General features: G+C 39.4%; 5 non-coding genes across 5 annotated transcripts; all 5 read right to left on the minus strand.

Annotated features, from left to right (window-relative positions):
• Positions 1-11,301: 11,301 nt before the first annotated feature.
• Positions 11,302-11,372, minus strand: trnag-ucc (transfer RNA glycine (anticodon UCC)). Its single transcript has one exon. It is a non-coding gene; the product is annotated as a tRNA-Gly (tRNA).
• A 412-nt stretch (positions 11,373-11,784) lies between these two features.
• Positions 11,785-11,855, minus strand: trnag-gcc (transfer RNA glycine (anticodon GCC)). Its single transcript has one exon. It is a non-coding gene; the product is annotated as a tRNA-Gly (tRNA).
• Positions 11,856-12,683: 828 nt separating this feature from the next.
• trnag-gcc (transfer RNA glycine (anticodon GCC)) lies at positions 12,684-12,754 on the minus strand. Its single transcript has one exon. It is a non-coding gene; the product is annotated as a tRNA-Gly (tRNA).
• Positions 12,755-14,212: 1,458 nt separating this feature from the next.
• trnag-gcc (transfer RNA glycine (anticodon GCC)) lies at positions 14,213-14,283 on the minus strand. The gene has a single exon. It is a non-coding gene; the product is annotated as a tRNA-Gly (tRNA).
• A 1,246-nt stretch (positions 14,284-15,529) lies between these two features.
• Positions 15,530-15,600, minus strand: trnag-gcc (transfer RNA glycine (anticodon GCC)). The gene has a single exon. It is a non-coding gene; the product is annotated as a tRNA-Gly (tRNA).
• Positions 15,601-27,773: the final 12,173 nt, after the last annotated feature.

Consider the following 27,773-nt stretch of genomic DNA (forward strand, 5'->3'; position numbering starts at 1 on the left):
AAGGTAATTGACAATTCAGAATTTCCTTCCTTTTGAGCATGCATAATATTACAACAGGCAATGAATTTTAACTACGCTGTCCATAATTTCTTATTTTAATATTAGATTATATATTGTGAACACAATCACCTAATATATTGATCACATGGTTGAACATTTTACTTGCAATAATGTTTAGTTATACATAATCCAGCACAACATAACAGACATTTTAAAGATTTCTCAATTATGTAAGAGCAATTACTTTGCTGCCGAGTGAAAGGACCATAAACATTTGTATTTATTTTCTATTAAAAAGGAAATATGTATGTCTGCAATAGCCAGCTATCCCATACAGCTCTTAACCCAAAGGCATATATACAGTATATATATATATATATATATATATATATTTTAAATATTATATAGAAAATAATATGTTTAATATTATGATAATAACAGTGTATAAATTAACATTAGTTTTTGTTTGTAAGAGCTGATAAGATGAATGGTGTATCTTACATATAGTTCCACAAGTATTTATTCTAAATTATATCAGTTAAATTTCACAGAAGTTATGATTACTAAAACTGGATGTATAAAACCATATGGACTTCATGTTTTATGGTGTCTTCCTTGTGAAAGATATATTTAATTATGCTCTTTATGTTATCAAGAATAGCAAAAGGTCTTGCTAAAAGGACCAGGAATCAAAACCTGTCCTTCTGCATGGCAGACAAGAATTCTATCACTGAACCACCAATGCTTGAAGAAGACCATCTTTTCCCATGGCTTGCTGAAGATGCATTGTGAAGTCTTGTAGATAATGTTAATGTGCTGCAGCTGTGCAAAATTCTTTCTTTCTCTCTTTTAAGCTGCATGATTGTCTAGTCCTGTTTCAAATTTTCATGAAAACAGGGCTATTTCTTTACTGTTTCCTTGTCATGTTTAATTAACCAATCGTGGTTGTTGATGGGTTCTGGCCTCGATGATTGTGCTGATGCATTTGTGCATTTTCTAATAGTTGTCTCCATCTCCGGCCCAGAGCACAGCACATACAGTCTTCCTTCTGTTTCTCTATTAGATTAACACAGAGTGAAACAGGCTTCTGGAGGCCTCAGCCAGGTGGTCAGCAATGAGGGGAACTTCACTGGGAGACTGGGCCGAGAAACAGAGCACAGCTAACAGCTACAAGTCTTCAGATTTGCACAAACAGGACAGGGCATCTGATAAGTGAAATGAGACTGTTTTAGACTTTTTAATTTTTAAGATAAGGCAATAAAAATAGGAAGACTGTAATAAGTTTCTAAACACACAAACAGAATAACGTATCACTGCAGAACTGCAATTTTAACCAGTCTTATGTACACTATCTATCATACCACATGGCTGGGAGACAAATAAAGATCATGGTAATATATTTAGCAGGGGGAAAAGAGATTGCTTCTTGTCCTAAAACGTTCACCCTTATTAATAGAAACTCGTGATTAAATTCAGACATTTCTTATTTTATGCTGGGAATTTCATCCTTTTCACTTTTCCATCTATTTTTTTTTTTTTTTTTAGGTTTTTGCTTTTGGCCACCCAACAATTGCTATATCCATCCTTCATGTAGTTTGTTTTTCACGTCATCAGTGTGCTTTAATTTGAAGTGACGGGAGAGCAAGTTCACTTTCACTAATTAAATAAAATAATTGATCAATTAAAAAAACAATTTTAATGTGGTGATTTGGGGCCCCCTAGCGTCCTGGTGGGCTCAAATGCCTAAGCATATTCTGCACCCCTAATTATGGTGCCTCTGCCATTCTACCTCATACAAATAATATTCTCCAGTTTAGTAATATTGGAATATTGAGAGAATATTATTTCTCTGACATGTAATATATTGCTGATTCTGTGGGTGGTTTTGCTGTTAATACTCATACTATTTTAATATTATGATGCAGGTACTAATTTATCCATTGGGAAAAATGCTGTGGTCATGCCAGGAAAGCTATTTTGAATTTATTATTACTATCACAGTTCATATTTTGCTCTGTCGACCATTTTGGCAAGCGTTCTATTTAACATGGCTGAGTCAGCTAGCTAACTATATCAAGCTATCATCTGCAAATCACCAAGTAAGTGCACAGCATATCTTGCCTGCATGTAGTACTGCCCACAAAAATCCATAAAAATGCACAGATAGCTGTGGGAGATCAGGGTAAAGCCGGGAAACTGTGCTGCTGATAGTCAAAATAGGGTCCTTTACTCAGCATTTTATTATAATGCCCTGATGATTTTATGAGACGATTCTTATTTAATGATGGACACAACATCAATGACACCTCTGTTTGCACCTCTTGTTGTTGTAATGAGAGAAATGACATATGGAAATCTGTGTAGAAGAGGCTCATCTACAATACTGGAGCACTAGAAACCATGCATATGAGCCATGGTTTCACCTTCACAGACCATGCAAAGCAAATAATCTTCAATTAAAGCCAAATGTCTGAGTTTTAATCCGATATTTATTATTTAATATCGACTTAAATATAATGTGGGTATGTATCAATATATATTTATTCAAATATATAACTTTTTTCTCCATTCAGACATATCACCAAAAATTAAAAGCTACGACACTGAGAACTTTACAACAGCGCCCCCTTCAGTTGAGCTGCAACACACACTCTGTACAGTTTACCTCAGCAATAAATAGGGGGAAAAAATCCTGTCAGCTGCTCATCTGGACTCGCCATCGTAAATGTATCATTTAGAGGTTAAATTGATAGAATTAAATCTGTGTGTCTGAATATACATTAAGTTTTGCATTAGGTAAGATATTTTATTTTACCTTCAGAATTACGTCTAATATTTCAGCGCAACACACTTAAAAACGTCGTATATGCTAAGTATGCTAACTGTAGGGAAGCTAGCCAGCTATTATTAGTGTATTTCAAATTAATTGCTGTTCGTGTAAATCTTTGTAAATGTATTAGTCAGTTCTGAGAAGGAAAATGACCATGTCTGCCATAAGATATTCTTGATTGCTGGTTTTTGTTTTTGTTTTTTTGTTGTTGTTTTTTGCTTTGGTCACCTTTAGTGAGGTGGAATAAATACTTTGGGCCGGTAAAGAAGAAAAAAAACGTGAACATTTTGTTTAGTGATGATTTTGGAAAAGTGTAAAGTTTTGTGCTAGATAAGCACATTTAAAATTCCTTAAGATTTAAAGAATTAAAGCGGCTATTTAAGTCACACGCGCACAACTAGTCATGTTCCTGAGTAAACATATGTATCTCAAGACTTTCCTGTGACTGGAAAACTGTTACAAAGGAGTCTCAGTGTGTGAAATAAGCATTTCCTTACATAAAAGTGTTTACAAAATCAACAATCCTTATTTTTCCTTCATTGCTAAATGACTCATCACCATCTGACCAATCAGAACCAAGAGTTCAGTGCAGTAAAATTCAATGAAAGTCCGTTCATTTAGTAACACAGCAGCTAACTGTTGGTCATTTTAGTGTATTATTAGTTGAAGAGTTATAGGTGTGTGTCTGAATGCATGTTAATTTTATTTTTGCCTCATAATAGAAAATGCTGCAAGTTGGAGCTTTCAGTGAGACAGTGAAAAGGAGCGTGTGGAGATCCTATCACGGGACCATCTGCCACTAAGTGCTACTGCAGCTTGTCCGTTATAGCATGATTCTCTATTTATGATCGGGAGTTAAGACAAGCTACACTCCCAAGTGAGACTGTTACCGAAACACTGAAACACCACACTGCTAGTCAATGTTAATATAGAGCATTCACACACACACACATATATATATATATATATATATATATATATATATATATATATATATATATATATAGAAAAAAAAGCCAGCTTTAGTATATATATATATATATATATATATACTAAAGCTGGCTTTACACTTTCTGCTGTTTGTGAAATATTTTTTGGTCAAAAGTTGAGATAAGCAATCATAGAACAAATAATGTGACATGCCCACTGCATACAAGAAGTTTTTTGGTCTAGAGGTCAGATCAGTAGTCTTAGAACTTGTAATGTGACATGCCTTCTCTATATCATAGATAGACTTAGATATGCTCAAGACCTAACTTACTGAATGTAAAAACAACAGTGAGAGTTTTATGAGCTGACAAAAAAGTGGAAGGTGGAAAGGTAAACTGACTATAGAAATGACCTGCCCATCAACAACCAGCGTATGGATGAATATTATTGTGATGGGTGTGTGACTGATGCTTATGGACAAGCTAATCAAACTGTTAACTAACGTAATATAATCACTTTAATTAATATATTCACAGTGTAAATATTCAAAGCATTCACGCACAATATTTACAATAAATTCGCAATATTCACATTAATTAATGTAGCTTTAGTGGCATACATGCCTGGAGTGAGTTGCAAAGCTATCGTGAATGCTAATGGACAGGAAAACATATTATTTCCTAAAGCAAACCTTGTTGAAATGGCATTCCCTGTTTAACACAAGTGATCCATAAACACAGGGGTTTAAATTTAACATCTCTAAGAAACAAGAAGTGAGAGTTCATTTGCTAATACCAATTTAAAATTTATTGCAGTTTCTAAGTGTGTATTATGTAAATGGTGTGAGGAAAGTAAATCCCTATGCTGCACTTTTTGACTGGTTGACACTTTTTTAAATTTTGTTGTACATGCAACATGGTTCAATGACAATAAACATCAATTCTATTCTATTCTATTCTATTCTATTCTATTCTATTCTATTCTATTCTATTCTATTCTATTCTATATAGAGATAATGTAGATAGCTTCACCTAGCATGATACAGGCAGAGAAACAGAAAGAGAGACAAAAAGAGATAGACAGCAGTATAGCTCTAATTAGCCAAAACCAGACTCCACTCAAGTGCTAACATCTGCTGTAATCACCACGGTGCTGCTCTCGAACTGAAGAGGCACTCTCTCACGTCAAGAATCAAATGTGTAAGAGTCTCTAATGTCTTTCCTTCAAAAAAAAAAAAAAAACGATGACCAGCAGTCGAAGCTAACATTAACAGGGAATGGATGGCTATGGTCTGCTGGCTTTGCTCATAATGAGTATGTAGATGGCTTAAACTTAATTTCCTAAGGTCATGATAGCCTTTTGCTGGGCAGATTTATGGATTTTTATGTACCATCTTATTTGTTATGTTAAGATGTTCCACAAAAGAATATAGTGGGTTTGGAAAGTTAACTTTTTTCACATTTTATTGAAGTGAGCCTGTGCTTATGAGCCTATTTTTTTATTCTTGGCTGAAGGGAGTGGACCACGATATGGTCTTTTGTTGTTGTAGCCCATGCTCCTTAAAGATTGATGAGTTGTGTACTGGGTTTGGTCAGATGGTTAGTGCAAGAAGGTCCTGGTGGTTCCATTTTACAGTGATAGCACCCACTGTGCTCATGGGGGTTAAACAAAAAATGTTTATGGCTTCCTTTACTTTCCTGTGTTTTTCAGCTCTTTGTACTATTACTTGTCACATGTTCAATTGTACTGACCTCCATGCCTATATTGCCATTGTTAACTACTTTTCTTTTATTATGAACCATTTTTGGAAAGTAATGCTTTTGTGTAAACAGTTGATGCTGTCCCCTAGATGAGCAGAGAAATTATCCTAGAGGTAAGCTCAAGTATTTGTTTAAACAGATCCAACTGCTGCTAATACCCATCTGATGCATATATGTGTTGGTACCAAACTGGGGCCTCTGATTCATAGATCTGATGAGCTCTCAGAAAAGTCACAGACAGTGTTGCACTTTGTTGAGCACAGTCCAAAAATCGCACCAATTAAAGAGCCTCCAGCTTGGCAACATCAATGCAAGCTTGCTAGTGAAATATGATTCAGCAGATTTACAGCTGCATTTTTAGATCCCCGCTTAACGAGGGGCCAGACCAGTCAATCCTCAATCAATAGCAATCTGCGGCTGTTGCTGTGAGTCGTTTTTGCAGTGTCCTGTGGGAACCCTGATGTTGAAGTAATAATAAAAGCAGAAGTAAGACAGGAGTAACATTCTGCACTCTATCCAGAAGATGAGGTAGAAATAAAGATGGAACCATTTCACTAAGATGGAAATAAAGCCAGACATTGCTGTGTAAGCCTTCTTTACTGAAAATCTGGAAAATGCAGTATACATTGCTTGGAAAGGAGAGTTCTACAAGCAAATGAAATACATGAAGTCAGCAATAATTATAAAGTGGATGACAAAGTGTATATAAACTGCTATATCATGCTAGTAAACATATGTGTTTACAAAACCCTCTAGAATTCTCAAGCTTCCAAAAACGTCTATTGTATAGAATATTAATGCAATAATTCAAAATATCGGCTCAAACAGTATGTGTGAAATGATTAATCTTTAATTAAGTTGGGGCACATTTGATGGTTCTGTGGCTGGCATTCATTTCTCCATTTAAACATTTAGACCACATTTGCCAGAATGTTAGGACTTGGATTTTAGTGAGATATTGAGTCAAATGTAGTTTCAAAACAACAGAGGAATTGTGGATAAAACAAAATCACTGTTTTGCAATGACCATAGCAACCTCTATTTGAAGCCCACTGATCAGCTGTGGTCTGAAATGGAGAGCAATAGTCTACAAACCTGAAGCTGTTCTAAATTTTTCTGGATGACCATCAAAATCCAATAAAATACAATAAAATGATGAAAGAATCAGGAAACCAAGAACTAGGTTATAATAAAAGTGATGTTATATTGTATGCATGGCTTTACCTGTGTGTTTTATAGTCTAAACAAAAACTTGGACACAGCCGGCTTTTATGATGTGTGCAAGCTAGAGGACTGTATTGATAATGCTCAAGGCTAAGTTAGGAGAAAAACATGAGCAAGGACAGAACATCATGACCCATGGAACAGACACCAGTAAATTATGAATGAACTAAAACAGTTGCAAATGATACTCGAAAAAATGTTTGTAGAAAAAATCTTTTTGTACAAAGATTTTGTACAAAAAGAAAAGAAGAAAAATCTCTTCTCTTTTTGTGTTAAAAGCTAAAGAAAGAAAATGATTCTGAAAATGGCTGCATTAAAGCCACTTGAGACTGGGAGTGATTTTGATTGAGGCACAGTGGGATATTAGTAAATGAGTCTGAATAACTGCTATAATAGTGTGTGTCCACTCCACTGCTCTCTTATGCAGCTTATAATCAACCTTGAGGTGTATGACACTCATTCAGAGATTCACAAAACACAGTTGCTTAGTCATTGTGTTGTTTTTATATCCTTACTGCTTTCTTGTAATAAAAATATCAAAGTTTCATATTTCCTAAAAATCAAAGCAGTATTGCAATGCAGTTTCAACACAAAACTTGTTATACATCTTGAACTTATATATATTACAGAAATTGTGTTGAAGACTGTTACACTGATGATACAAAATTATTAGTAAATCACTTTGGTGATGGTTTTACTTACTGTCACAAGGTCTCCATATTTTGCTAACATGAAATCCTGTGCACATACAGCAATCAGCCATTAAATTACATAACGCAACTACTAACTATTGAAGTGAATAGCATTGATTATCATATAATAATAGCACCTGTGAAGGGGTGGGATATATTAAGCAGCAAGTGAACAGTCAGCTTTTGAAGTTGTGTTAGAACAAGAAAAGTGTGTATGCATAAGGAGGAAAAAAAGGCCAGTTTTTATGGCTAAATGGCTGGATCAGAGCACCCCCAAAATGGCAGGTATTGTGGGGTGTTCCCAGAATGCAGTGGTTACTACCAACCAAAAGTGGTCTAAGAAAGGACAACCAGTGAACTGGCAACAGTGTCATGGCTGCCCAAAACTAGCCTGCAAGTTTATACTGGCTATGATTTAAAATGAAGTCACCATGTGTGTGTGTGCGTCGCTTCCCTGGCGAAGAGGATGCACTATTGAAAGAATGCAAGGTAGTGATTGCAGTGGAATTTTCTGAGTAATGTTCTACAGGAGAACCTTGGGCTTTGGCATTCATATGGATAATACCTACCTAAACATTGTTGCACCTCTTTATGACGACAATATACCCCAGTGGCAGTGCCCTCTTTTAGCAGGATAATTTGCCCTACCACACCGCCAAAATTGTTCAGGAATGGTTTTAGGAACATGATAAAGAGTTCAAGGTCTTAACATGACCTCCAAATTTCCCAGAGCTCAATTTGATCTAGCATCTGTGGGAAATACCGGACAAACAAAAATCTAATGGAAGAGGCCTGACGTTTTATAGGACTTAAAGGATCAACTATTAACTTCTTTGTGACAGATACCACAACATACCATTGCAGGTTTTGTGGAGTCCATTCTTCAACAGGTCAGAGTTGTTTTGGTGGTACAAGGGTAGAGTGTTGGGCAGGCAGTATTAACTCTATGTCATTTTTCAATTGAGATTTTGTCCCACAAATTTTTCACACATGATCACACTGTTAATTTTAGGGTACAATGTGGGAGTGCATTTCTTTTGATTTCCTTAGTAATTTTTTCTTTTAATTAGTTCTGATCATGTTTCCTCTTGATCACATACTATTCACATACTCAACAACTTAGAATCACATGAAATATGATTTTTCACACAAGCAAAACAATGCAACAGTTAAACTTTTACATTTTTTTTTACAATAGCAAAGTTTACATTTGATGACTTGTGTACTGACAGAGCACAAGTCGTTTCCTTGTTGTTTTGACAATAACTTGCCAACCAGTCAACGTGATGCACCAATGGATAACTAATCATGTTAGACTGATGCATTAGTGTGCACCCAATAGCAGATCTTAAATAGATGGCCTTTATTCCTCCATGTTGAGAAAGCACAGTGGAAAATAGTGATAATATGGATTATAAGAAAATGCCCAATGCATGGGTACAGAGAGGATTTAGGATTTAGGCTTGCTGTTTAATGGCAAATATTGTTTAAGTGTGGGAAAAGATGTTGGTGCTTTCTGAAACATACACACATTTACGCTAAAATGTCGGTCAGTAATGGACGTTTAAGTGGTTAAGTGGGATTTACAATCCCAGACAACATAAACGCTATCTGCTCAAATATTTAGGAAAAATAATAACAATACTACTATAAATACTGTTACTATTATTACTACTACTACTACAACTACTATCTTTATACAGCAGGATTTCAGTGAATAATTAGTGGGAAGGGTGTTTTAGGTCACACTGTAGCAGCTGGTATGAGAAAATACACTTACATTCTAGATGGCTGACTATGGTGGATGTAAAATTTGAATGGATGTGAGATGTCAGTGAAAGCTAAGGGCTAATATGATGCGATGTAATTGATGAACTCTGAATTGTCCCACTTTCTCTTCCTCTGCAGTGTGTGACCATCATGTGCGTGTGATTTACACTCCATCAACACACCCCTTTCATCCCACTAAACTCTGCCAAGGGAATGGACAGCAAAAAAGATGAAAGAGTCTGGTGTATAAGTCATGTCTGGTCCATCTCTCTCATCTTTCACCCTCCTTTTATTTTGTTCCTTCTTTTTCTCTCTGTAGACTCAGTAATAGCTGGCGAGAAGTAAAGGTTTTTGTCCAATTACACAGTAGTTACATGACAATCGAGAGGAATGAGACGCTTAGTAGAAGCTTATGTAAGAACTCACCAGGGGCAGGATTCTGCTGGTTCAGTTTATACAACGATTGTGCATCTTTTTCAGTTATGGTGAAAAATGATTCAATAGTACACAATGAGATAGAGCACAACAATGGCACCATTATGAAAGTATAAATGTGCAACAATAAAAAAAAATCCCAAATGGGATAATTTATCAAACAATAGCTGTGCTTTCTCCACTGAAATTGCAGCATGTATTCTTTGTCACTATAGAAGAAATCCCACAATGTCTATTTTTGGCGAGCCTGGTCTGAGTTAAATGCACAATCAGGAATGTTTAACTCAGATTCAACAAACAGACTCTTACTTCCATGTTTTTAACAGTTACACTAGTACAGATATGCTTATAGTACTTAAAGATAAGTAATCTTTTTTTAGATAATCAAAAATCTATAGAAAACATTGATTGGGTTAAAACGTACTCTTTGAATTGAAAAGTTCAGTCTAGATAGCTAGGATGTACCATTTTTTCTTTTTCTCCTATTCAGAAAACTCAGAAATGTTCTACCCAGAACCCTATGACAGAATGTTTTCTGTATAGAAAAGGTTCTTTTGAGAATTTTAAAGAATCACTAAGGACCAGTATACAGTATGTTTTATGTGAATTTAGCAAAGATTTCTTCTTCGAGCCTTTCTGCACACATGGGTAATGAATTCTATATTTACTGTAAAATTAAATGTGAATAGATGTCCCTTTTGCTTAGGGATCGATCCTGCACTGTATTCATGGAACTCAATCAACATCTGACTGGCAGAAATTACTGTAGCTCTACACATTAATGTTTGTCCCATTTTGACTCTGTAAAAGCAGTAAATCATTATTAGACTAATTACAGATCTGCACACACAAGTGCACAGTGTGAAAATGGTGGGTCACTATCTCTACCGTTTTCTGACTGCTGTCTCCATGAGAGATATATATATATAACCCCTCCAGAAGCCCTGTCTGAACCGAATTGGTGAAGCTCTTAAAACGCTCTTCGGGTGAAGGCTGTTGGCACACAAGCTGCCTCAACAGCTGGCCACATGTTTTTACAGCATTGTCGTTAACAAGAACCCTTTGTTATTTTTTTGTTCTGGTTGAGCTGCGATTACTATGCATCCTTGCGATCAGAGTTCACCTTTGTGTGCTGCACTTTTTCTTTGCAAATGTGTCAACTTGTAATGAGTCTGTTCATCAAATTTGAAAGATATCACCTTAAACGTGAATGCTTTGTGCAGTTAAGCATTGGCCAGGAACCCAGGCCTCCCGCATGGCAGGCGAGAATTCTACCACTGAAACACCAATGCCTACATGTAGGCACCCTGGGGCACCCCCGGCTGCAGTGGGTGGCATTTTTTTCGTCTCCCTCTCAAGCTACTTCTGTAATGGTGCTCATGTCTTAGCTTAGAAAGCAGCCTTGCCTGTCAGCCATTTACACGGCTGTTTCTCCTGCCCTCAACATGACGCCTTTTGTCTTTTTTGGGCAGGGTTGACCTACTAGGATTGTTGAGTCATGTGATCAGAGTTCACCTGATCAGTGTTAATCACTGTTAACCAGCTTTGAAATAGAGCATGTGGGTTTTCTTGGAGCAGCATGGAACCCATCCCCAAGCCTTATCCGAGCGCGATTGGTGATGCTCCTGAGCCTATGCTCGTATGCCTCAAAAGCCAGCGGTGCATTGGCCGGGAATCGAACCCGGGCCTCCCGCGGGGAAGGCGAGAATTCTACCACTGAACCACCCATGCTTTCATGTAAGGCTCAGGGGCACCCCCGGCTGTGGTGGGTGGCATTTTTTCCTCTCCCTCTCAAGCTACTTCTGTAATGGTGCTCATGTCTAAGAGCTTAGAAAGCAGCCGTGCCCGTCAGCCATTTATACGGCTGTTTCTCCTGCCCTCAACATGACGCATTTTGTCCTTTTTTTGGTGGGGTTGACCTACTAGGATTGTTGAGTCATGTGATCAGAGTTCACCTGATCAGTGTTAATCACTGTTAACCAGCTTTGAAATAGAGCACGTGGGTTTCCTTGGAGCAGCATGGAACCCATCCCCAAGCCTTGTCCGAGCGCGATTGGTGATGCTCCTGAGCCTATGCTCGTATGCCTCAAAAGCTGGCCGTGCATTGGCCTGGAATCGAACCGCGTGCCTCAAAAGCTGGCTGTGCATTGGCCGGGAATCGAACCCGGGCCTCCCGCGTGGCAGGCGAGAATTCTACCACTGAACCACCAATGCCTTCATGTAAGGCTCAGGGGCACCCCCGGCTGTGGTGGGTGGCATTTTTTCCTCTCCCTCTCAAGCTACTTCTGTAATGGTGCTCATGTCTAAGAGCTTAGAAAGCAGCCGTGCCAGTCTGCCATTTATACGGCTGTTTCTCCTGCCCTCAACATGACGCCTTTTGTCTTTTTTTTGGCAGGGTTGACCTACTAGGATTGTTGAGTCATGTGATCAGAGTTCACCTGATCAGTGTTAATCACTGTTAACCAGTTTTGAAATAGAGCACGTGGGTTTCCTTGGAGCAGCATGGAACCCATCCCCAAGCCTTGTCCGAGCGCGATTGGTGATGCTCCTGAGCCTATGCTCGTATGCCTCAAAAGCTGGCCGTGCATTGGCCAGGAATTGAACCACGAACCACCACGAACTACCAATGCCTTCATGTAAGGCTCAGGGGCACCCCCGGCTGCGGTGGGTGGCATTTTTTCCTCTCCCTCTCAAGCTACTTCTGTAATGGTGCTCATGTCTAAGAGCTTAGAAATCAGCCGTGCCCATCAGCCATTTATACGGCTGTTTCTCCTGCCCTCAACATGACGCCTTTTGTCTTTTTTTTGGCAGGGTTGACCTACTAGGATTGTTGAGTCATGTGATCAGAGTTCACCTGATCAGTGTTAATCACTGTTAACCAGTTTTGAAATAGAGCACGTGGGTTTCCTTGGAGCAGCATGGAACCCATCCCCAAGCCTTGTCCGAGCGCGATTGGTGATGCTCCTGAGCCTATGCTCGTATGCCTCAAAAGCTGACCGTGCATTGGCCGGGAATCGAACCCCGTGCCTCAAAAGCTGACTGTGCATTGGCCGGGAATCGAACCCGGGCCTCCCGCGTGGCAGGCGAGAATTCTACCACTGAACCACCAATGCCTTCATGTAAGGCTCAGGGGCACCCCCGGCTGCGGTGGGTGGCATTTTTTTCCTCTCCCTCTCAAGTTACTTCTGTCGTGACCTTTGTACCTTTTCTTGCGGCGTCAGTAATTTGCCCAACGTAACGGTGCTCATGTCTAAGAGTTCAGAAAGCAGCCGTGCCTTTCCGCCGTTTTTACGGCTGTTTGGTCTGTCTTCGACATGAGCCCTTTGTCCTTTTTTTGTTTTGCTTGAGCTATGATTACTGTTCATCCAATGGATCAGAGTTCACCTTTGTGTGCTGCACTTTTTCTTTGTAAATTTGTCAACTTGCAGTGAGTCTGTTCAACAAACTTGAAAGAAAGCACATTAAGCGCAAGTCCCTTGCATAGTTGAGCGCCACTGAGTCCCACCACAGTGTGTACACCTTTGTGTTCTGCAATTTCTCTTTGGAACAGAATGGTCTTCCAGACAGTCTGTTACTCAGTTTTGAAATAGAGCACCTCGGATTCCTTGGAGCAGCGTGGAACCGCTCCAGAAGCCCTGTCTGAGCGGAATTGGTGACGCTCTTAAGATGCGCTTTGGGTGAAGGCTGTTGCCACACAAGTTGCCTCAAAAGCTGGCCGCTCATTTTTATGTCTCTTTTTCCTGTCTTCCACGTGAGCCCTTTGTACTTTTTTTCTTTGGTTGAGCTGTGATTACTGTTCACCAGTTCAATCCAGAGTTCAGCTTCGTGTGCTGTGCTATTTCTTGGCAAATTAATCATCTTGCGGTGAGTCTGTTCATCAGATTTGAAAGATATCACCTTAAGCCTGAATCCTTTGTACAGTTCAGCATCCCATCAACTCCTGCCTCAGTTTGTACACTTTTGTGTTCTGCACTTTCTCTTTGGAAATAAGTGGTCTTGCAGTCAGTCTGGAGCAGCATGGAATCCATCCCCAAGCAGGATTGGTGAAGCTCATGAGCCTAGGTTTGTATGCCTAGACCAATGCCTCAAAAGCCAGCCGTGCATTGGCCGGGTTTCGACCACAGGCCCCCGCATGGCAGGCGAGAATTCTACCACTGAACCACCAATGCCTACATGTAGGGCTCAGGGGCACCCCCGGCTGCAGTGGGTGGCATTTTTTTCCTCTCCCTCTCAAGCTACTTCTGTAATGGTGCTCATGTCTAAGAGTTTAGAAAGCAGCCTTGCCTGTCAGCCATTTATACAGCTGTTTCTCCTGCCCTCAACATGACCCCTTTTGTCCTTTTTTTGGTGGGGTTGACCTACTAGGATTGTTGAGTCATGTGATCAGAGTTCACCTGATCAGTGTTAATCACTGTTAACCAGCTTTGAAATAGAGCACGTGGGTTTCCTTGGAGCAGCATGGAACCCATCCCCAAGCCTTGTCCGAGCGCGATTGGTGATGCTCCTGAGCCTATGCTCGTATGCCTCAAAAGCTGGCCGTGCATCGAACCGCGTGCCTCAAAAGCTGGCTGTGCATTGGCCGGGAATCGAACCCGGGCCTCCCGCGTGGCAGGCGAGAATTCTACCACTGAACCACCAATGCCTTCATGAAAGGCGCAGGGGCACCCCCGGCTGTGGTGGGTGGCATTTTTTCCTCTCCCTCTCAAGCTACTTCTGTAATGGTGCTCATGTCTAAGAGCTTAGAAAGCAGCCGTGCCCATCAGCCATTTATACGGCTGTTTCTCCTGCCCTCAACATGACGCATTTTGTCTTTTTTTTGGCAGGGTTGACCTACTAGGATTGTTGAGTCATGTGATCAGAGTTCACCGGATCAGTGTTAATCACTGTTAACCAGTTTTGAAATAGAGCACGTGGGTTTCCTTGGAGCAGCATGGAACCCATCCCCAAGCCTTGTCCAAGCGCGATTGGTGATGCTCCTGAGCCTATGCTCGTATGCCTCAAAAGCTGGCCGTGCATTGGCCAGGAATCGAACCACGAACCACCACGAACTACCAATGCCTTCATGTAAGGCTCAGGGGCACCCCCGGCTGTGGTGGGTGGCATTTTTTCCTCTCCCTCTCAAGCTACTTCTGTAATGGTGCTCATGTCTAAGAGCTTAGAAAGCAGCCGTGCCCATCAGCCATTTATACGGCTGTTTTCCTGCCCTCAACATGACCCCTTTTGTCCTTTTTTTGGTGGGGTTGACCTACTAGGATTGTTCAGTCATGTGATCAGAGTTCACCTGATCAGTGTTAATCACTGTTAACCAGCTTTGAAATAGAGCACGTGGGTTTCCTTGGAGCAGCATGGAACCCATCCCCAAGCAGGATTGGTGAAGCTCATGAGCCTAGGTTTGTATGCCTAGACCAATGCCTCAAAAGCCAGCCGTGCATTGGCCGGGAATCGACCACAGGCCCCCGCATGGCAGGCGAGAATTCTACCACTGAACCACCAATGCCTACATATAGGGCTCAGGGGCACCCCCGGCTGCAGTGGGTGGCATTTTTTTCCTCTCCCTCTCAAGCTACTTCTGTAATGGTTCTCATGTCTAAGAGTTTAGAAAGCAGCCTTGCCTGTCAGCCATTTATACGGCTGTTTCTCCTGCCCTCAACATGACCCCTTTTGTCCTTTTTTTGGTGGGGTTGACCTACTAGGATTGTTGAGTCATGTGATCAGAGTTCACCTGATCAGTGTTAATCACTGTTAACCAGCTTTGAAATAGAGCACGTGGGTTTCCTTGGAGCAGCATGGAACCCATCCCCAAGCGCGATTGGTGATGCTCCTGAGCCTATGCTCGTATGCCTCAAAAGCTGGCCGTGCATCGAACCGCGTGCCTCGAAAGCTGGCTGTGCATTGGCCGGGAATCGAACCCGGGCCTCCCGCGTGGCAGGCGAGAATTCTACCACTGAACCACCAATGCCTTCATGTAAGGCTCAGGGGCACCCCCGGCTGTGGTGGGTGGCATTTTTTCCTCTCCCTCTCAAGCTACTTCTGTAATGGTGCTCATGTCTAAGAGCTTAGAAAGCAGCCGTGCCCATCAGCCATTTATACGGCTGTTTCTCCTGCCCTCAACATGATGCATTTTGTCTTTTTTTTGGCAGGGTTGACCTACTAGGATTGTTGAGTCATGTGATCAGAGTTCACCGGATCAGTGTTAATCACTGTTAACCAGTTTTGAAATAGAGCACGTGGGTTTCCTTGGAGCAGCATGGAACCCATCCCCAAGCGCGATTGGTGATGCTCCTGAGCCTATGCTCGTATGCCTCAAAAGCTGGCCGTGCATTGGCCGGGAATCGAACCGCGTGCCTCAAAAGCTGGCTGTGCATTGGCCGGGAAACTATCCCAGGCCTCCCGCGTGGCAGGCGAGAATTTTACCACTGATCCACCAATGCCTTCATGTAAGGGTCAGCGGCACCCCCAGCTGCGGTAGGTGGCATTTTTTTCCTCTCCCTCTCAAGTTACTTCTGTCGTGACCTTTTTATCTATTCTTCCAGCGTCAGTAAATTGCTCAAAGTAATGGTGCTCATGTCTGAGATGTCTAAGACATTGCCTGATGCCGGTGGCTGGCAGATGAGTCGACGGAAGCGGTGCGCGAGAAAGTGGAAGCGTGGAAATAGGGCGGGTGTCCGTGCTAGGCTAAAAACAAACCCTAGCCGGCCAGCACTCCCCTCCATACTTCTGTCTAATGTCTGCTCCCTGGTCAATAAACTGGACTACATCTGACTCCAGCGAACTACACGGCGTGAGTACAGAGACTGCTGCGTCTTTGCTTTTACGGAGACGTGCCTCAGCAGCAGAGTTCCAGACGCCGCCATTCAGCTAGCCGGGCTAACCGTGTTTCGTGCCAACAGAAATGCAGCTCTGTGCGGTAAGACTTGCGGTGGTGGTGTGTGTGTTTACATCAACATGGAATGGTGTAAGAACTCTGTGCTTGTTTCTAGTTACTGTTCATCGCTAGTGGAGTTTGTGATTGTTAGATGCAGACCTTTTTATTTACCCCAGGAATTCACTACCGCTTTCATTATCGGAGTGTACATTCCTCCCAAGGCTAATGCTAAAGAGGCTCTGTGTGAACTCTACGGAGCTATTAGCGAGCTGCAGAATGCTCACCCCGACGGACTGTTTATCATCGCTGGAGATTTCAATCATGCAAATCTCAGAACAGTGCTCCCTAAATTCCATTAACATGTGGACTTTGCTAAAAGCGTGGCAAACACACTGGATGTTGTTTACACAAACATTCCCGTCTCAGACCGCAAGACCCTTCAGCGTATAGTGAGGACAGCTGAGAAGATCATCGGAGTCTCTCTTCCCTCTATCACAGACCTTTACTCCACACGCTGCATCTGCAAAGCTAACAGATTTGTGGATGATCCCACACACCCCTCACACACACTCTTCACCCTCCTGCCATCCAGTAAGAGGTACTGAAACATTCGGACCCGCACAACCAGACTGTTAAACAGTTTCTTCCCTCAGGCAATCAGGCATCTCAACAGAGAACTGAGCTGAACTGGACACACGCACGCACGCACACACACACACACACACACACTCACACACACACACACACGTACAACCAAGATCTGATCTCAAAGGAGAACTGAACTGTGCTGGACACGGACTCACACACACATACATAACACACACACACACAAAAAAAGAACTGAACTGTGCTGGACATAGTCAGACACACACACTAAATTGTCCTGTTTGCATGCACATGTCACTTTACATTTATATATATTTATATTAATCCTATTTACATGTGTCGCTTTAATATCTGCAATCACTGTATACACTGTACTTTGCACATTGTCTTGTTCATTGCACAAAGTCGGCCTATATGTTGTTTGTCTGCACTGTCTTGTCTTGTCTTGTCTTCCTGTGCACTTCTGTTGTATGTCTAGTTCTTAAAGACTGCACATTAAGTATAGTTTAATTTTTTAGTTTAATTTTAATTTTTAAATTATAGTTTAATTTTTTTATCTGTATGTCATAGCTCTATGTTTGTCTGCGTCACTGTAGGAGGAGGAACGTTGTTTCACTTCACTGTGTCCTGCATCTGCTATATATGGTTGAAGTGACAGTAAAGCTTCTTTGACTTTTGACTTGACTTGACCTAGACAAGCCCCACAGCTTCTGGAGCAGAGTCATTTGGAGTGATGAGACCAAAATTGAACTTTATAGTCACAACCATAAATGCTATGTTTGGAGAGGAGTCAAGGCCTACGGTGAAAAGTACACCATCCCCACAGTAAAGCATGGTGGTGGATCTCTTATGTTTTGGGGTTCCATGAGGTCCAGTGGCACAGGGAAGTTAGTCAGAATTAATGGCAAGATGAATGCAGCATATTATCAGAAAACACTAGCAGACAGTTTGCGTTCTACGCTCTTGGATGTTTCAACATGACAATGATCCAAAGCACAAGGCTAAGTTGACCTTCCAATGGCTACTGCAAAAAAAGGTGAAGGTTCTGGAGTAGCCATCACAGTCTCCTGACCTCAATATCATTGAGCCACTTTGGTGAGATCTCAAACGTGCAGTTTGTGCTAGACAACAAAAAAATGTACAAGAACTGGAGACATTTTGCCAAGAAGAATAGGCAGCTATACCACCTGAGAGAATTAAGCACCTCATACACAATTATTACAAAAGGCTATTAATGCTAAAGTGGCCAATACACAATACTAAGAACTAAAGGTATACAAACTTTTGAATGGGTTATCCTCATTTTCTTTGTGTTGTTTTGTTTGATTGTGCCATTCTGTTATGCCTTGCATATGAACCTATAAGAAATAAAATAAAGTTGTTTTGCCTTCTCACTCATGTTTTGTTTATGGTAAACATCTTGCAAATTCTCCCAAGGTACGCAAGTGTTTGAGCACAACTGTATATTTTAAGATGTCCAAGTACAATAAAAACGCAAACCGCTAATTCGCTAACAGAAATGGAAGATGAGCTAGAGTGTGCAATGCTGAACATCTCCCTCACCGAGCTACAGTTGCAGTGTAAGTATTTTTTTCTGTACTAACTGCATGTAATGAATTAATTGTCATCCAAATGAATTTTCAAACGTCTTTAAAATATGCTGTATATTTTAATGTGTTGTGTGTTAATCACTAGCTCCACCACCACCATCATCATCACCATCGTCGTCAGCTGCTGAACTGGTACAGTCTGCTGGAGCGGGAAAAGGTTTTTGCACATTAGTCTCAGCACTGGAGCACAGTTCTGTTGAATTGTGAAATTAAACTCTCCAAGTCTGAAAAAAAACCTTTCTTAGTTTGTCAATGTTTTGGCCATGTTCTTGCCATGTTCCACTAACAAATGTATGTACCTTTGGCAATATATTAACTGTTCAAGGGGCTGTGAATCAATTCCCCGACCATGATGAATTGATATTAGCCACAATCAGGGGAAGTACTCATTTATTTGTCAAGTTTTAAATGTTTCTGTCTACTAACACACGATGATGCATATGCATGTAAGTTACTTTTTCCCAGTTTGGGAAACCCAACATTCCTTGAGTAGGCAGAATATTTTCTGTTTATTTCTGCTATTAAGATAAGCAGGTGAAGTAAGAATGGGGTATTTTGAAAATATATTTTAGAAAAAACACCTGACAAGATTTTGTATCTCACAGTACCTTTTGGTGCCCTCTCCATACCACCTCCTGACACCAAGCAACTGCCACCAGTCGATGGTAAATTATTTATAATATATATATTTTGTTATTATATAGTATATTATTTAGATAGATAGATAGATAGATAGATAGATAGATAGATAGATAGATAGATAGATAGATAGATAGATAGATAGATAGATACTTTATTCATCCCAAAGGGAAATTCACCAGCAGTTTCCAGCAGTATCCACAAACACAGGTAATAGATAAAATAGGAAGGAATATAACAAGATACTAAAATACCCAAATTAGGGTACAAAAATATAACAAAAAAATATATCATAACAAAAATATAAAATATTACCAAATATAGCAGAACATAACAATATAACAAAATATAGCAAAAAAAATACTAAAATACCCAAATTAGGGTACAAAAATATAACAAAAAATATATCAAATAACAAAATATAAAATATAACAAAAATATCAAATAACAAAATATAAAATATTACAAAATATAGCAGAATATAACAATATAAGAAAAATATAGCAGAAAAATACTAAATACAGAGATTTTGGAATAAATATGGAGAATGAGATGAAAAACAAGATAAGTAATGTGCAAAACAAGTGTTTAAGGTTACAGACCTATTCGATGTGCAAAAACTGTTATGTGCAAAAACTGCGTGTTTATGAGTCCTGTGCAAATCAGTTTACTGAGAGTTCTGTATAAACCGGAGTGTATTGTGTGTAGTGTGTAGTGTGTGTTTTATTGTACAGTCCAGTACAGAGAGAAGAGTAGTGTCAGCACTGACTCCTCCCACCCCATGTGGAATTAAAGAGTCGCATGGCATGGGGGAGGAACGACCTCCTCAGTCTGTCAGTGGAGCAGGGCAGTGACAGCAACCTGTCACTGAAGCTGCTTCTCTGTAATCTATAATAGAGAATATAGATTATAATTCTGCTCATATACTCAGACATTTCTCTCAATTACTTTGGTACTAATATTATTTTCTTCTTTGATTTTGTATCTTTTCCTTCTCTAGCACCAGACTTGTCAGCTCAGAAAACACCTGTGCCCCTTCATAGAGAGCTAATGTTTCTTGTGCCAGAACAATCAGCTTCTATCAGCTTTCAGCTAACTGTCATGTTCACCTAACTTTTCTGTTTAGCAATTAAAATCATATTTAATATTTATAATCTTGTATACAAATAATTTCTCACAGAGAAATGATACTCTTTTTTAGCAGACCGCCACACCATAGAAAGCTCTCTAGTGTGCAGAACACCTATTTTTGAGGAAGGGTAAAGGATAAGGGTGTATTTCGCATGACTGGACATGACTTATTGAAACCATTATTTTGTGCTGAATCTGCTCTAATTTTAGAATGGATTGTTTATCCTTCTTTTTATTTCTAGAAAATATCTTATCCTCACAGACCACCTTCGCCCTTGGATTTCCAGTCTGCAGCTGACCACCTCTGCAACAGACAGTAAAAAGTAAGCAAGATTATTTTGTATATTTCTTATGCGCCAAGAATGATTGCCATAGGTCCGTAGCTATATTTAGAAAATTTTTATACTTTTGTCTTTTTATTTCAGTCCTTCGGTCTTCCACAACCTCTTGGCTATGATCATGATGTCCGTGAGTGGAAGTGTTCCCATCAGCAGAAGATCTGGATGAAGACAAAGCTGGAATCCATTGGTCTAAGGCCAGGCTCACCTCCTGGGAGCAACCCCATGATGACAGTGTCATTGTGGCATTTACCTCCTTAGCCAGAACTTATTGACACCATCTGTGATCTACCATCCCCCAAATATTTCCAACTTCATCCCTTTTGTGTTCGGAAGCCTGAAAATGACACCTTGATGGCTGAGAAATAACTATGATCTGCCATGTATTAATGGGTGCATGCAGACTCAGGTTACATCTTCTGGAGTTGGTAGGCCTCATGTGGATGTGGGCATCACAGGTCAGTACTACCCATTCTTGTCACAGTTCTGCTGCAAAGTTTCCAAAACATGATGGTATGCAGACAACCTACAGTGGCTGGAAAAGCTCCACAAAAGGTTTTTTAACATACTGCCAGCGGTAACTTATAAGAAAGCCATCTGTAAATCTCTATTGGACGAGCTACGGCGTACAGGTAAATCACCCATTGGACATGGCCAACCAGGTGATGGAAATGACACAACCTCAAATATGAGCATGCAAACTTGGCCTACCTTCTCACTTCCTACAGTGTCCTGGACGGTGAATATGGTGATGGTGATGGATAGAACGGCCTCTGTGTGTCTGCACACTACTATCCTAACTGCCATGAGTACCAGAGCCAGAAAGGAGCAATTAGAAAGCTTCTACAGGGAACTTTTGGGCAGGAATTCCACTCTTATCACGGGTGATGGTGCAGTCTGAGGTGGAAAAGTCATTGAAACCCATGTGGTGCATCAGTACAGGATGGCTGGAGTGGAGAAGGCACAGTACGAGTGGGTAGATGAGACATTATGTGCAGAAGCTGTGACAGAGCTAGGTAAATATCAGGTGAACAAACTCTGTTATCAAACACTGTTAAAATTTATTCAGGGTGCAAAGATTGGTTGATCATGTTTCCTTGCTTTAGGAACCACATACACATCACCCCTGCCCATGCTGGCCTCACCTACAAGTACCCACACTGGACCTGTGAAGATTGGTGGAAGGGTGTTTGGGCTGGACCACAAATGGTGGACAGCGCCAATGATGTAGGCCATTGACAACTTGCTAAATAAGCATCATGGGAAGAAGGACATGCTAAAGCTTGTGGATCAGGAGTATGCAGCAATGGTACACCATTCCTGTACTGATCCCAACAGCATGCTTCATCCAACCACAAGACTGCACCTAGCACAGTATGTTAAGCCTTTGGCCAAACTGCTGAACATCAGCTCTTCACTAAATACAAGTCCAGAGAAGCTGTGTGACCGACATCAACTGTGGCATTCATTGACATAGGGGAGTGAATCTACCTGTGTGCCAGTGGTAACAATGCACCCTGAGGTTTTACACCCACCAGCACCTGCTTATACCACACCACTGACTAATGAGAGCACTGAAAAAATTGCTGAGGGCATCATAGAGAGACAACAGCAACAGCAGCAGAATGTCAGATACTTCTACTCTTCCACAAAGGTCTTCAAAGCTTACAGGGCTGAGAGACTAACAAACCCCAGAATGCCATTTCAAGACTTTATGGAAAGTGGGTTCTTTCATAGAGAACTTGCATCCACAAAGAAATGGGTGGAGGACATCAATAGGAAGGAGTTTCGGAAGTTTTTATGGCTGTTTCACTTGCTTCAGCCATATGAGGAGCATACTCTTTCATGTGTACTTTTCATGTGTATTCTTTTATTATTTAAAATAAGCACCTTAAATGTTGCTACACTTGCTACACATATGACTTTCCAGTTTCTTTTCTTTTAGTGCTTCATTTTAAATTTTAAGCTGTGTATTTACTTCGAATCTGACTTAGTCCTGTCGTTCTCTCTCTTTCTTTTTTTTCACACACACATGCACCATCCTGTTTGCTGAAATTTATCACGCTGCCCTCTTGTTCTTCCTGGGTATGTCCTTATGTGTATGTACAGCAGGAAACTTACGAGGCTGGTCACCTCTTGGTTTTATTAATTAATTAGTATACACAGTCATCACTGACATGTTCAGCTGGCTATACTCACACAAAATGATTCTTTTGGGTTTCATTAACTTTCAATGCATTTTTTTTCTGTCTGGAAGCATTTTGTGGCCTTAGTTCTATTATACTTTTATCATTTACATTTTGGTTTATACTAAATCTGTTTTCTACTTGTTTCACTCTATCAAAATGTCTTTAAAATGTCTTTAAATGTCTGTAAAAACTTACTTTTGCTTTTGTGTTTCTTTTTCAAAGTTTGTCAATAACAGTCACTCTATAATTTAAGCAGTTTGGGTAAATTTGAATTTGCAAAACTAGAATCAAGTCTGTCATATCCAAGATACTGCTTGAGACTTTTATAACATAGCAAGGTTCCTAACATTTTCAATTTCACTGAAACCTAGGCAGCTATCATTGTTGATATTGACTTTCTTCAAAAATACAGAAAACTAGGGGAAGACATAAGAAACTCATCAACTCGAGAAACCTCTCAGAATGTCAACCTGGAATGGATGAAACAGATAGAAAGGCAGGAGTTTGCAGTTCATATCAATAATTATTGCTGACTGCTTGCTATTTTACTCTTACTAATTACTTTTAATTTTCTTTATAGACATATAGCTTGTTAAGTTGTTAATGATGGAGATTTTCCTGGTTTAAATGATTAATGAGCACCAGGTTTAAACCACTTTTGCGTTGTGATACTGTCACTTGTTATACCAAATATCGATTCAGATCAAGAGACTCCAGAGGTTTTTAAATATGGAGTGTAGTAATTTGTGAGGTAAAATTGGGAATGCATGTAAACAATTGTTGATGTGTTTCATCAGTGTTATCTTTGGTCTTTTTGTTAAATCTGTGACTGATTCCCTCACTGCCCAGTCTGTGTGTTTTGGTGCTTGGCCTTTTTATTGTCAGGTTTGTAGGGGTGCCATATTTTTTGCATATTGTTTTATTGTTTTTAATGGTGTGCTGTGAGATTTGTAAAGTTTGGGATATATTTTTTTATACAGTGATACCTCTGTCCTTGACCACGCGCTGAAAGACGGGGAAGAGCCAAAGTCTGCTGCCGTTTCCATATGAAATTTAAAGGGGACTGAGGCGATCACCAATTTGTGTACAGTTTATGAAGAATCGCAGAATTTTTAGGGGGGCTGAGTAGAAATGTTAAAGCCCCCCTAAAAATGGCCTAGCAACGCCCATGCCACACACACTTTCCATGCGGCGTACCCTGACTTAGACAATAGAGATGAAGCTGTTTACACAGGTCACTGGTTCTGAAAGCATCATCTGTGAGTGCTTGTGTTATAATCCCACGCTATCTTTTGGGGTATAATTTCAGTAGCTATGTCTCCGAAAAAGGGGAAATCAGGCATCAGTGTTGTCAAGAGGACAGTTGTGAGATCAACCATCGAGTTGAAACAGATTAATTCTTTTTACGTTATTTCCTGGGGAAAAATAATTCGGCTTTCGACCAAATCGGTATTCGACCAGACTTTTGGAACAAATTAAAGTCGAACACCGAGGTACCACTGTAATATATTCTCTGACATGTTTGGAGAGCTTTTTGTTTTCATTATGTTTATTTAGTGATCTGGAGGTTAGTTGATTGGACCAGACATAATTTTTATTATTCTGATTACAACTTTAATCCTTTTTTGACACACTTCAATAAATCCTAAGCATGTTTTAGAGAACATAGAAGGCAAATAATCACACTTAGTCATGAATAGTGCAGTTGCTATAATGGTTTCTCTACAGTTATGATTTCTGTCACAAAGAATAAATGTTTATAATGGAGAATCACAAGGTTAACAGCAAATATAACAGCATGTTGAGCATTTATTGATTTACACATCTAGTGCTGAACCCAGCAATAATTTGCAACATGAATCTTGGACTAGCCCCTAAACATTACTCAGAAAATCCGTGTAAATCTGTGTTTTTCTGGATTTATTATACAAAAGTATGCAAAAAAACAGTAAAAAACTCTTTCTTTCCAGTTACACTGGCCGAAATGACCCAGCTGATTTACAAAGCAAGAGTTTACCCATCAGCATAAATCATCTCCTAACCATTTAAATAATGTGCACACTTTTCATAAAGCTGATGAGACCGAGCATTTGCAACACACCTTTTCAGATCGATTGTGCATTGTTGCTTTCCTAATGCCATTTACAGACATAAGTAAATCAATTCCATACCTAATGTTTTAATGTATTTGTTTTCGGTGGGCAGGCAAATGTGAATGGAGGTAAAGGTTATTTGACAGTAGGGAGAAATGTGGATGGAAGATTTGAGAGGTTTAATACTCTCAGAATGTGAACATAAACATAACACTGCATGACAACCTAAATGTTATATTTACTAATTTATATAATTCATTGGTGCTTACGAATGTATTTATTTGTACATCATTTATCTGAGAAATGTGGTATTTAAATAAATCTTCAGAAGGGTGTTCATAACTTGAGTGGACTTGATATAGTTATTTGTTTAATTAGCATTTGTCTATTCCAACATCTAACAACTTCCAACAACGTCATCTAAAATGATCTACAATTGTGTACTGAATGTTTACTCTTTGCATTGTATATTTCAGCCCCTAAAGGAATTGAGTCTTGATGACATAAATAAAACTCAACACCCCACTGCTGTGCCTAAGAGATGATTTCTATTACCTTTCATCAATGTCAGTGAAAATCAATGACCCATGAAAAGCTTGTCTGAGAAGCTCATAAATCCCACATCAGCTGCATTCTCCTGAATTGCACATGAAAATGGTGATGATTTACCCTTTGATCTGGGCTATACTAAAAGTGTCAGCAATTGACATGTATTACAAATATAGTTATACAGCTAAAGGCTTGTTTGATGTTTGAAATGTATTTCCTTAATTTTCCACTGTAGCTATGAGACTAATGTGTACTAACAAGTACACCTTTGCAATTATGCAAAATACTGCAAACCATGATATTTCTAACCAAGAAAAATCTGGAAACAACAGAAATACACATGATTTTCATAATCTGAATTATCTAGGTAACCTAGATAGTCAATATTAGCAGCTGTGACATCTGTACATTAAAAAAAGTGAATAAAAGTATAACTAAAACCATATAAATATTGAAGTATCTTTTGAATTTAAGTTGCAAACGCAGCTAACAGTCAGAATCATGTTTAACTGAATTGTTGGCACTATTAATCTTGTAGCCCAAGTCTAAAAAGACAGACACAGTCTCTGGATGCCAAAGAAGTCTTGGTCGATCATGGGTAAATAAAAAATTCTATAAATGTAGTTTTTTTGGCAGATCTTTTAAATATTTCAGAAGCTATTAACTATTAATCTGAAGCATGTTTGGGGGAACAGTGATCACTGTCGCATTATCCCAATGAAACTGCAGTCTGTCACTGTAATTTCAGCTAACAAATTTATACAAGATCAGCAAAGAAATTCTGCTTTTAGCTTAGTTTTCTTTTACCCATAGACAAACATTCGCATATTGAATTATGTAACATTCCCAGTGGTGGGCAAAGTACACATCTCCTGTAGTTAAGTGAAAGTTCAGATCATCTAGTTAAAATGTTACTCCAGTAAAAGTCCTCAATTTGAATTTCTACTTGAGTTAAAATAAAAATAAAAAAAATTAATATCCAAATGAACTGAAGTAAAAACAAACAAACAAAAAAAGTACTACATTTATCCAAGCACTGTCATTTTTTGTAAAATTCATTGGTAAACCCAACTTTGGTTGGAACCCACAAAAGCATTGTTTTTATTACAAAAATGCAATGTGTATATATATATATATATATATATTGCATTATAAAAACAATGTTTTTGTGGGTTATATATATATATATAAATATATATATATATATATATATATATATATATATATATAATGCAATATAAAAACAATGTTTTTGTGGGTTATATATATATATATATATGTATTTTTATATTTTTTTATATTTTTGTACATTGCATTTTTGTGTGTATATATATAGGGATCCTTTTGTACCTGTCAAACCTGTTGTTCTGTGTTCATTGTCTGTAAGTCAGGTTTCTGTTTTCGTTATCAGGTTGTCATTATTAGGTTAGTTTTCAGCCATGTCTTGTGTTTATGTTAATAAAGTAGTGCTTGTCTGTCTCCATGGTGTGCAGGCGCATGCACCACCATGGACGTCTAGGTTCGCGCCCCACACTGGGCAAATGGACATTACACATTTTAAGATCACTGATGTGCAAAATGGGGGTATTTTGACTTAAACCAAGTCATGCATGTATTAAGTACATTTTTAAAATTATTTAAAATTTGTGTTCAAAATGTAATATGATTTTATAGGGCAAAATGCTCTTCAAACTGTGTGGCAGGTCGTGCATTTCACACCTAGGCCTTCACTGGCCTTCACCAAATCGATTTCTTCTCCTCAGTCAGCCATTGTGAGTTAAAATATATATATTTTATTTAGATTGTGTGGTTCGCTGCCTCTGACTACTCCAATTATCCAATCAAAGGATGGGAAATTGCTGACGTAATCGTATGCTAGATGGCCCCAGTGACGCCAGCTCGAAATCTGAATCAGCCACTGGCTGAAATATGATTGGATAAATACTCTTATCATAAATATACACTTGTGGAAGCAGTGCAGCCAAGAGCAAAGCTATGAAATTTAAAGAATAGACTATTGGGAATAATTTAATATACATTCATGGAATAATTAACTAATCAAACTATTTTCACTTTGCCAAAGCTACATTTGTATTTAATGTGTTTTGTATA

This window comes from Hemibagrus wyckioides, linkage group LG03 (assembly GCF_019097595.1).
Source record: "Hemibagrus wyckioides isolate EC202008001 linkage group LG03, SWU_Hwy_1.0, whole genome shotgun sequence".
Taxonomy (NCBI): Eukaryota; Metazoa; Chordata; class Actinopteri; order Siluriformes; family Bagridae; genus Hemibagrus; species Hemibagrus wyckioides.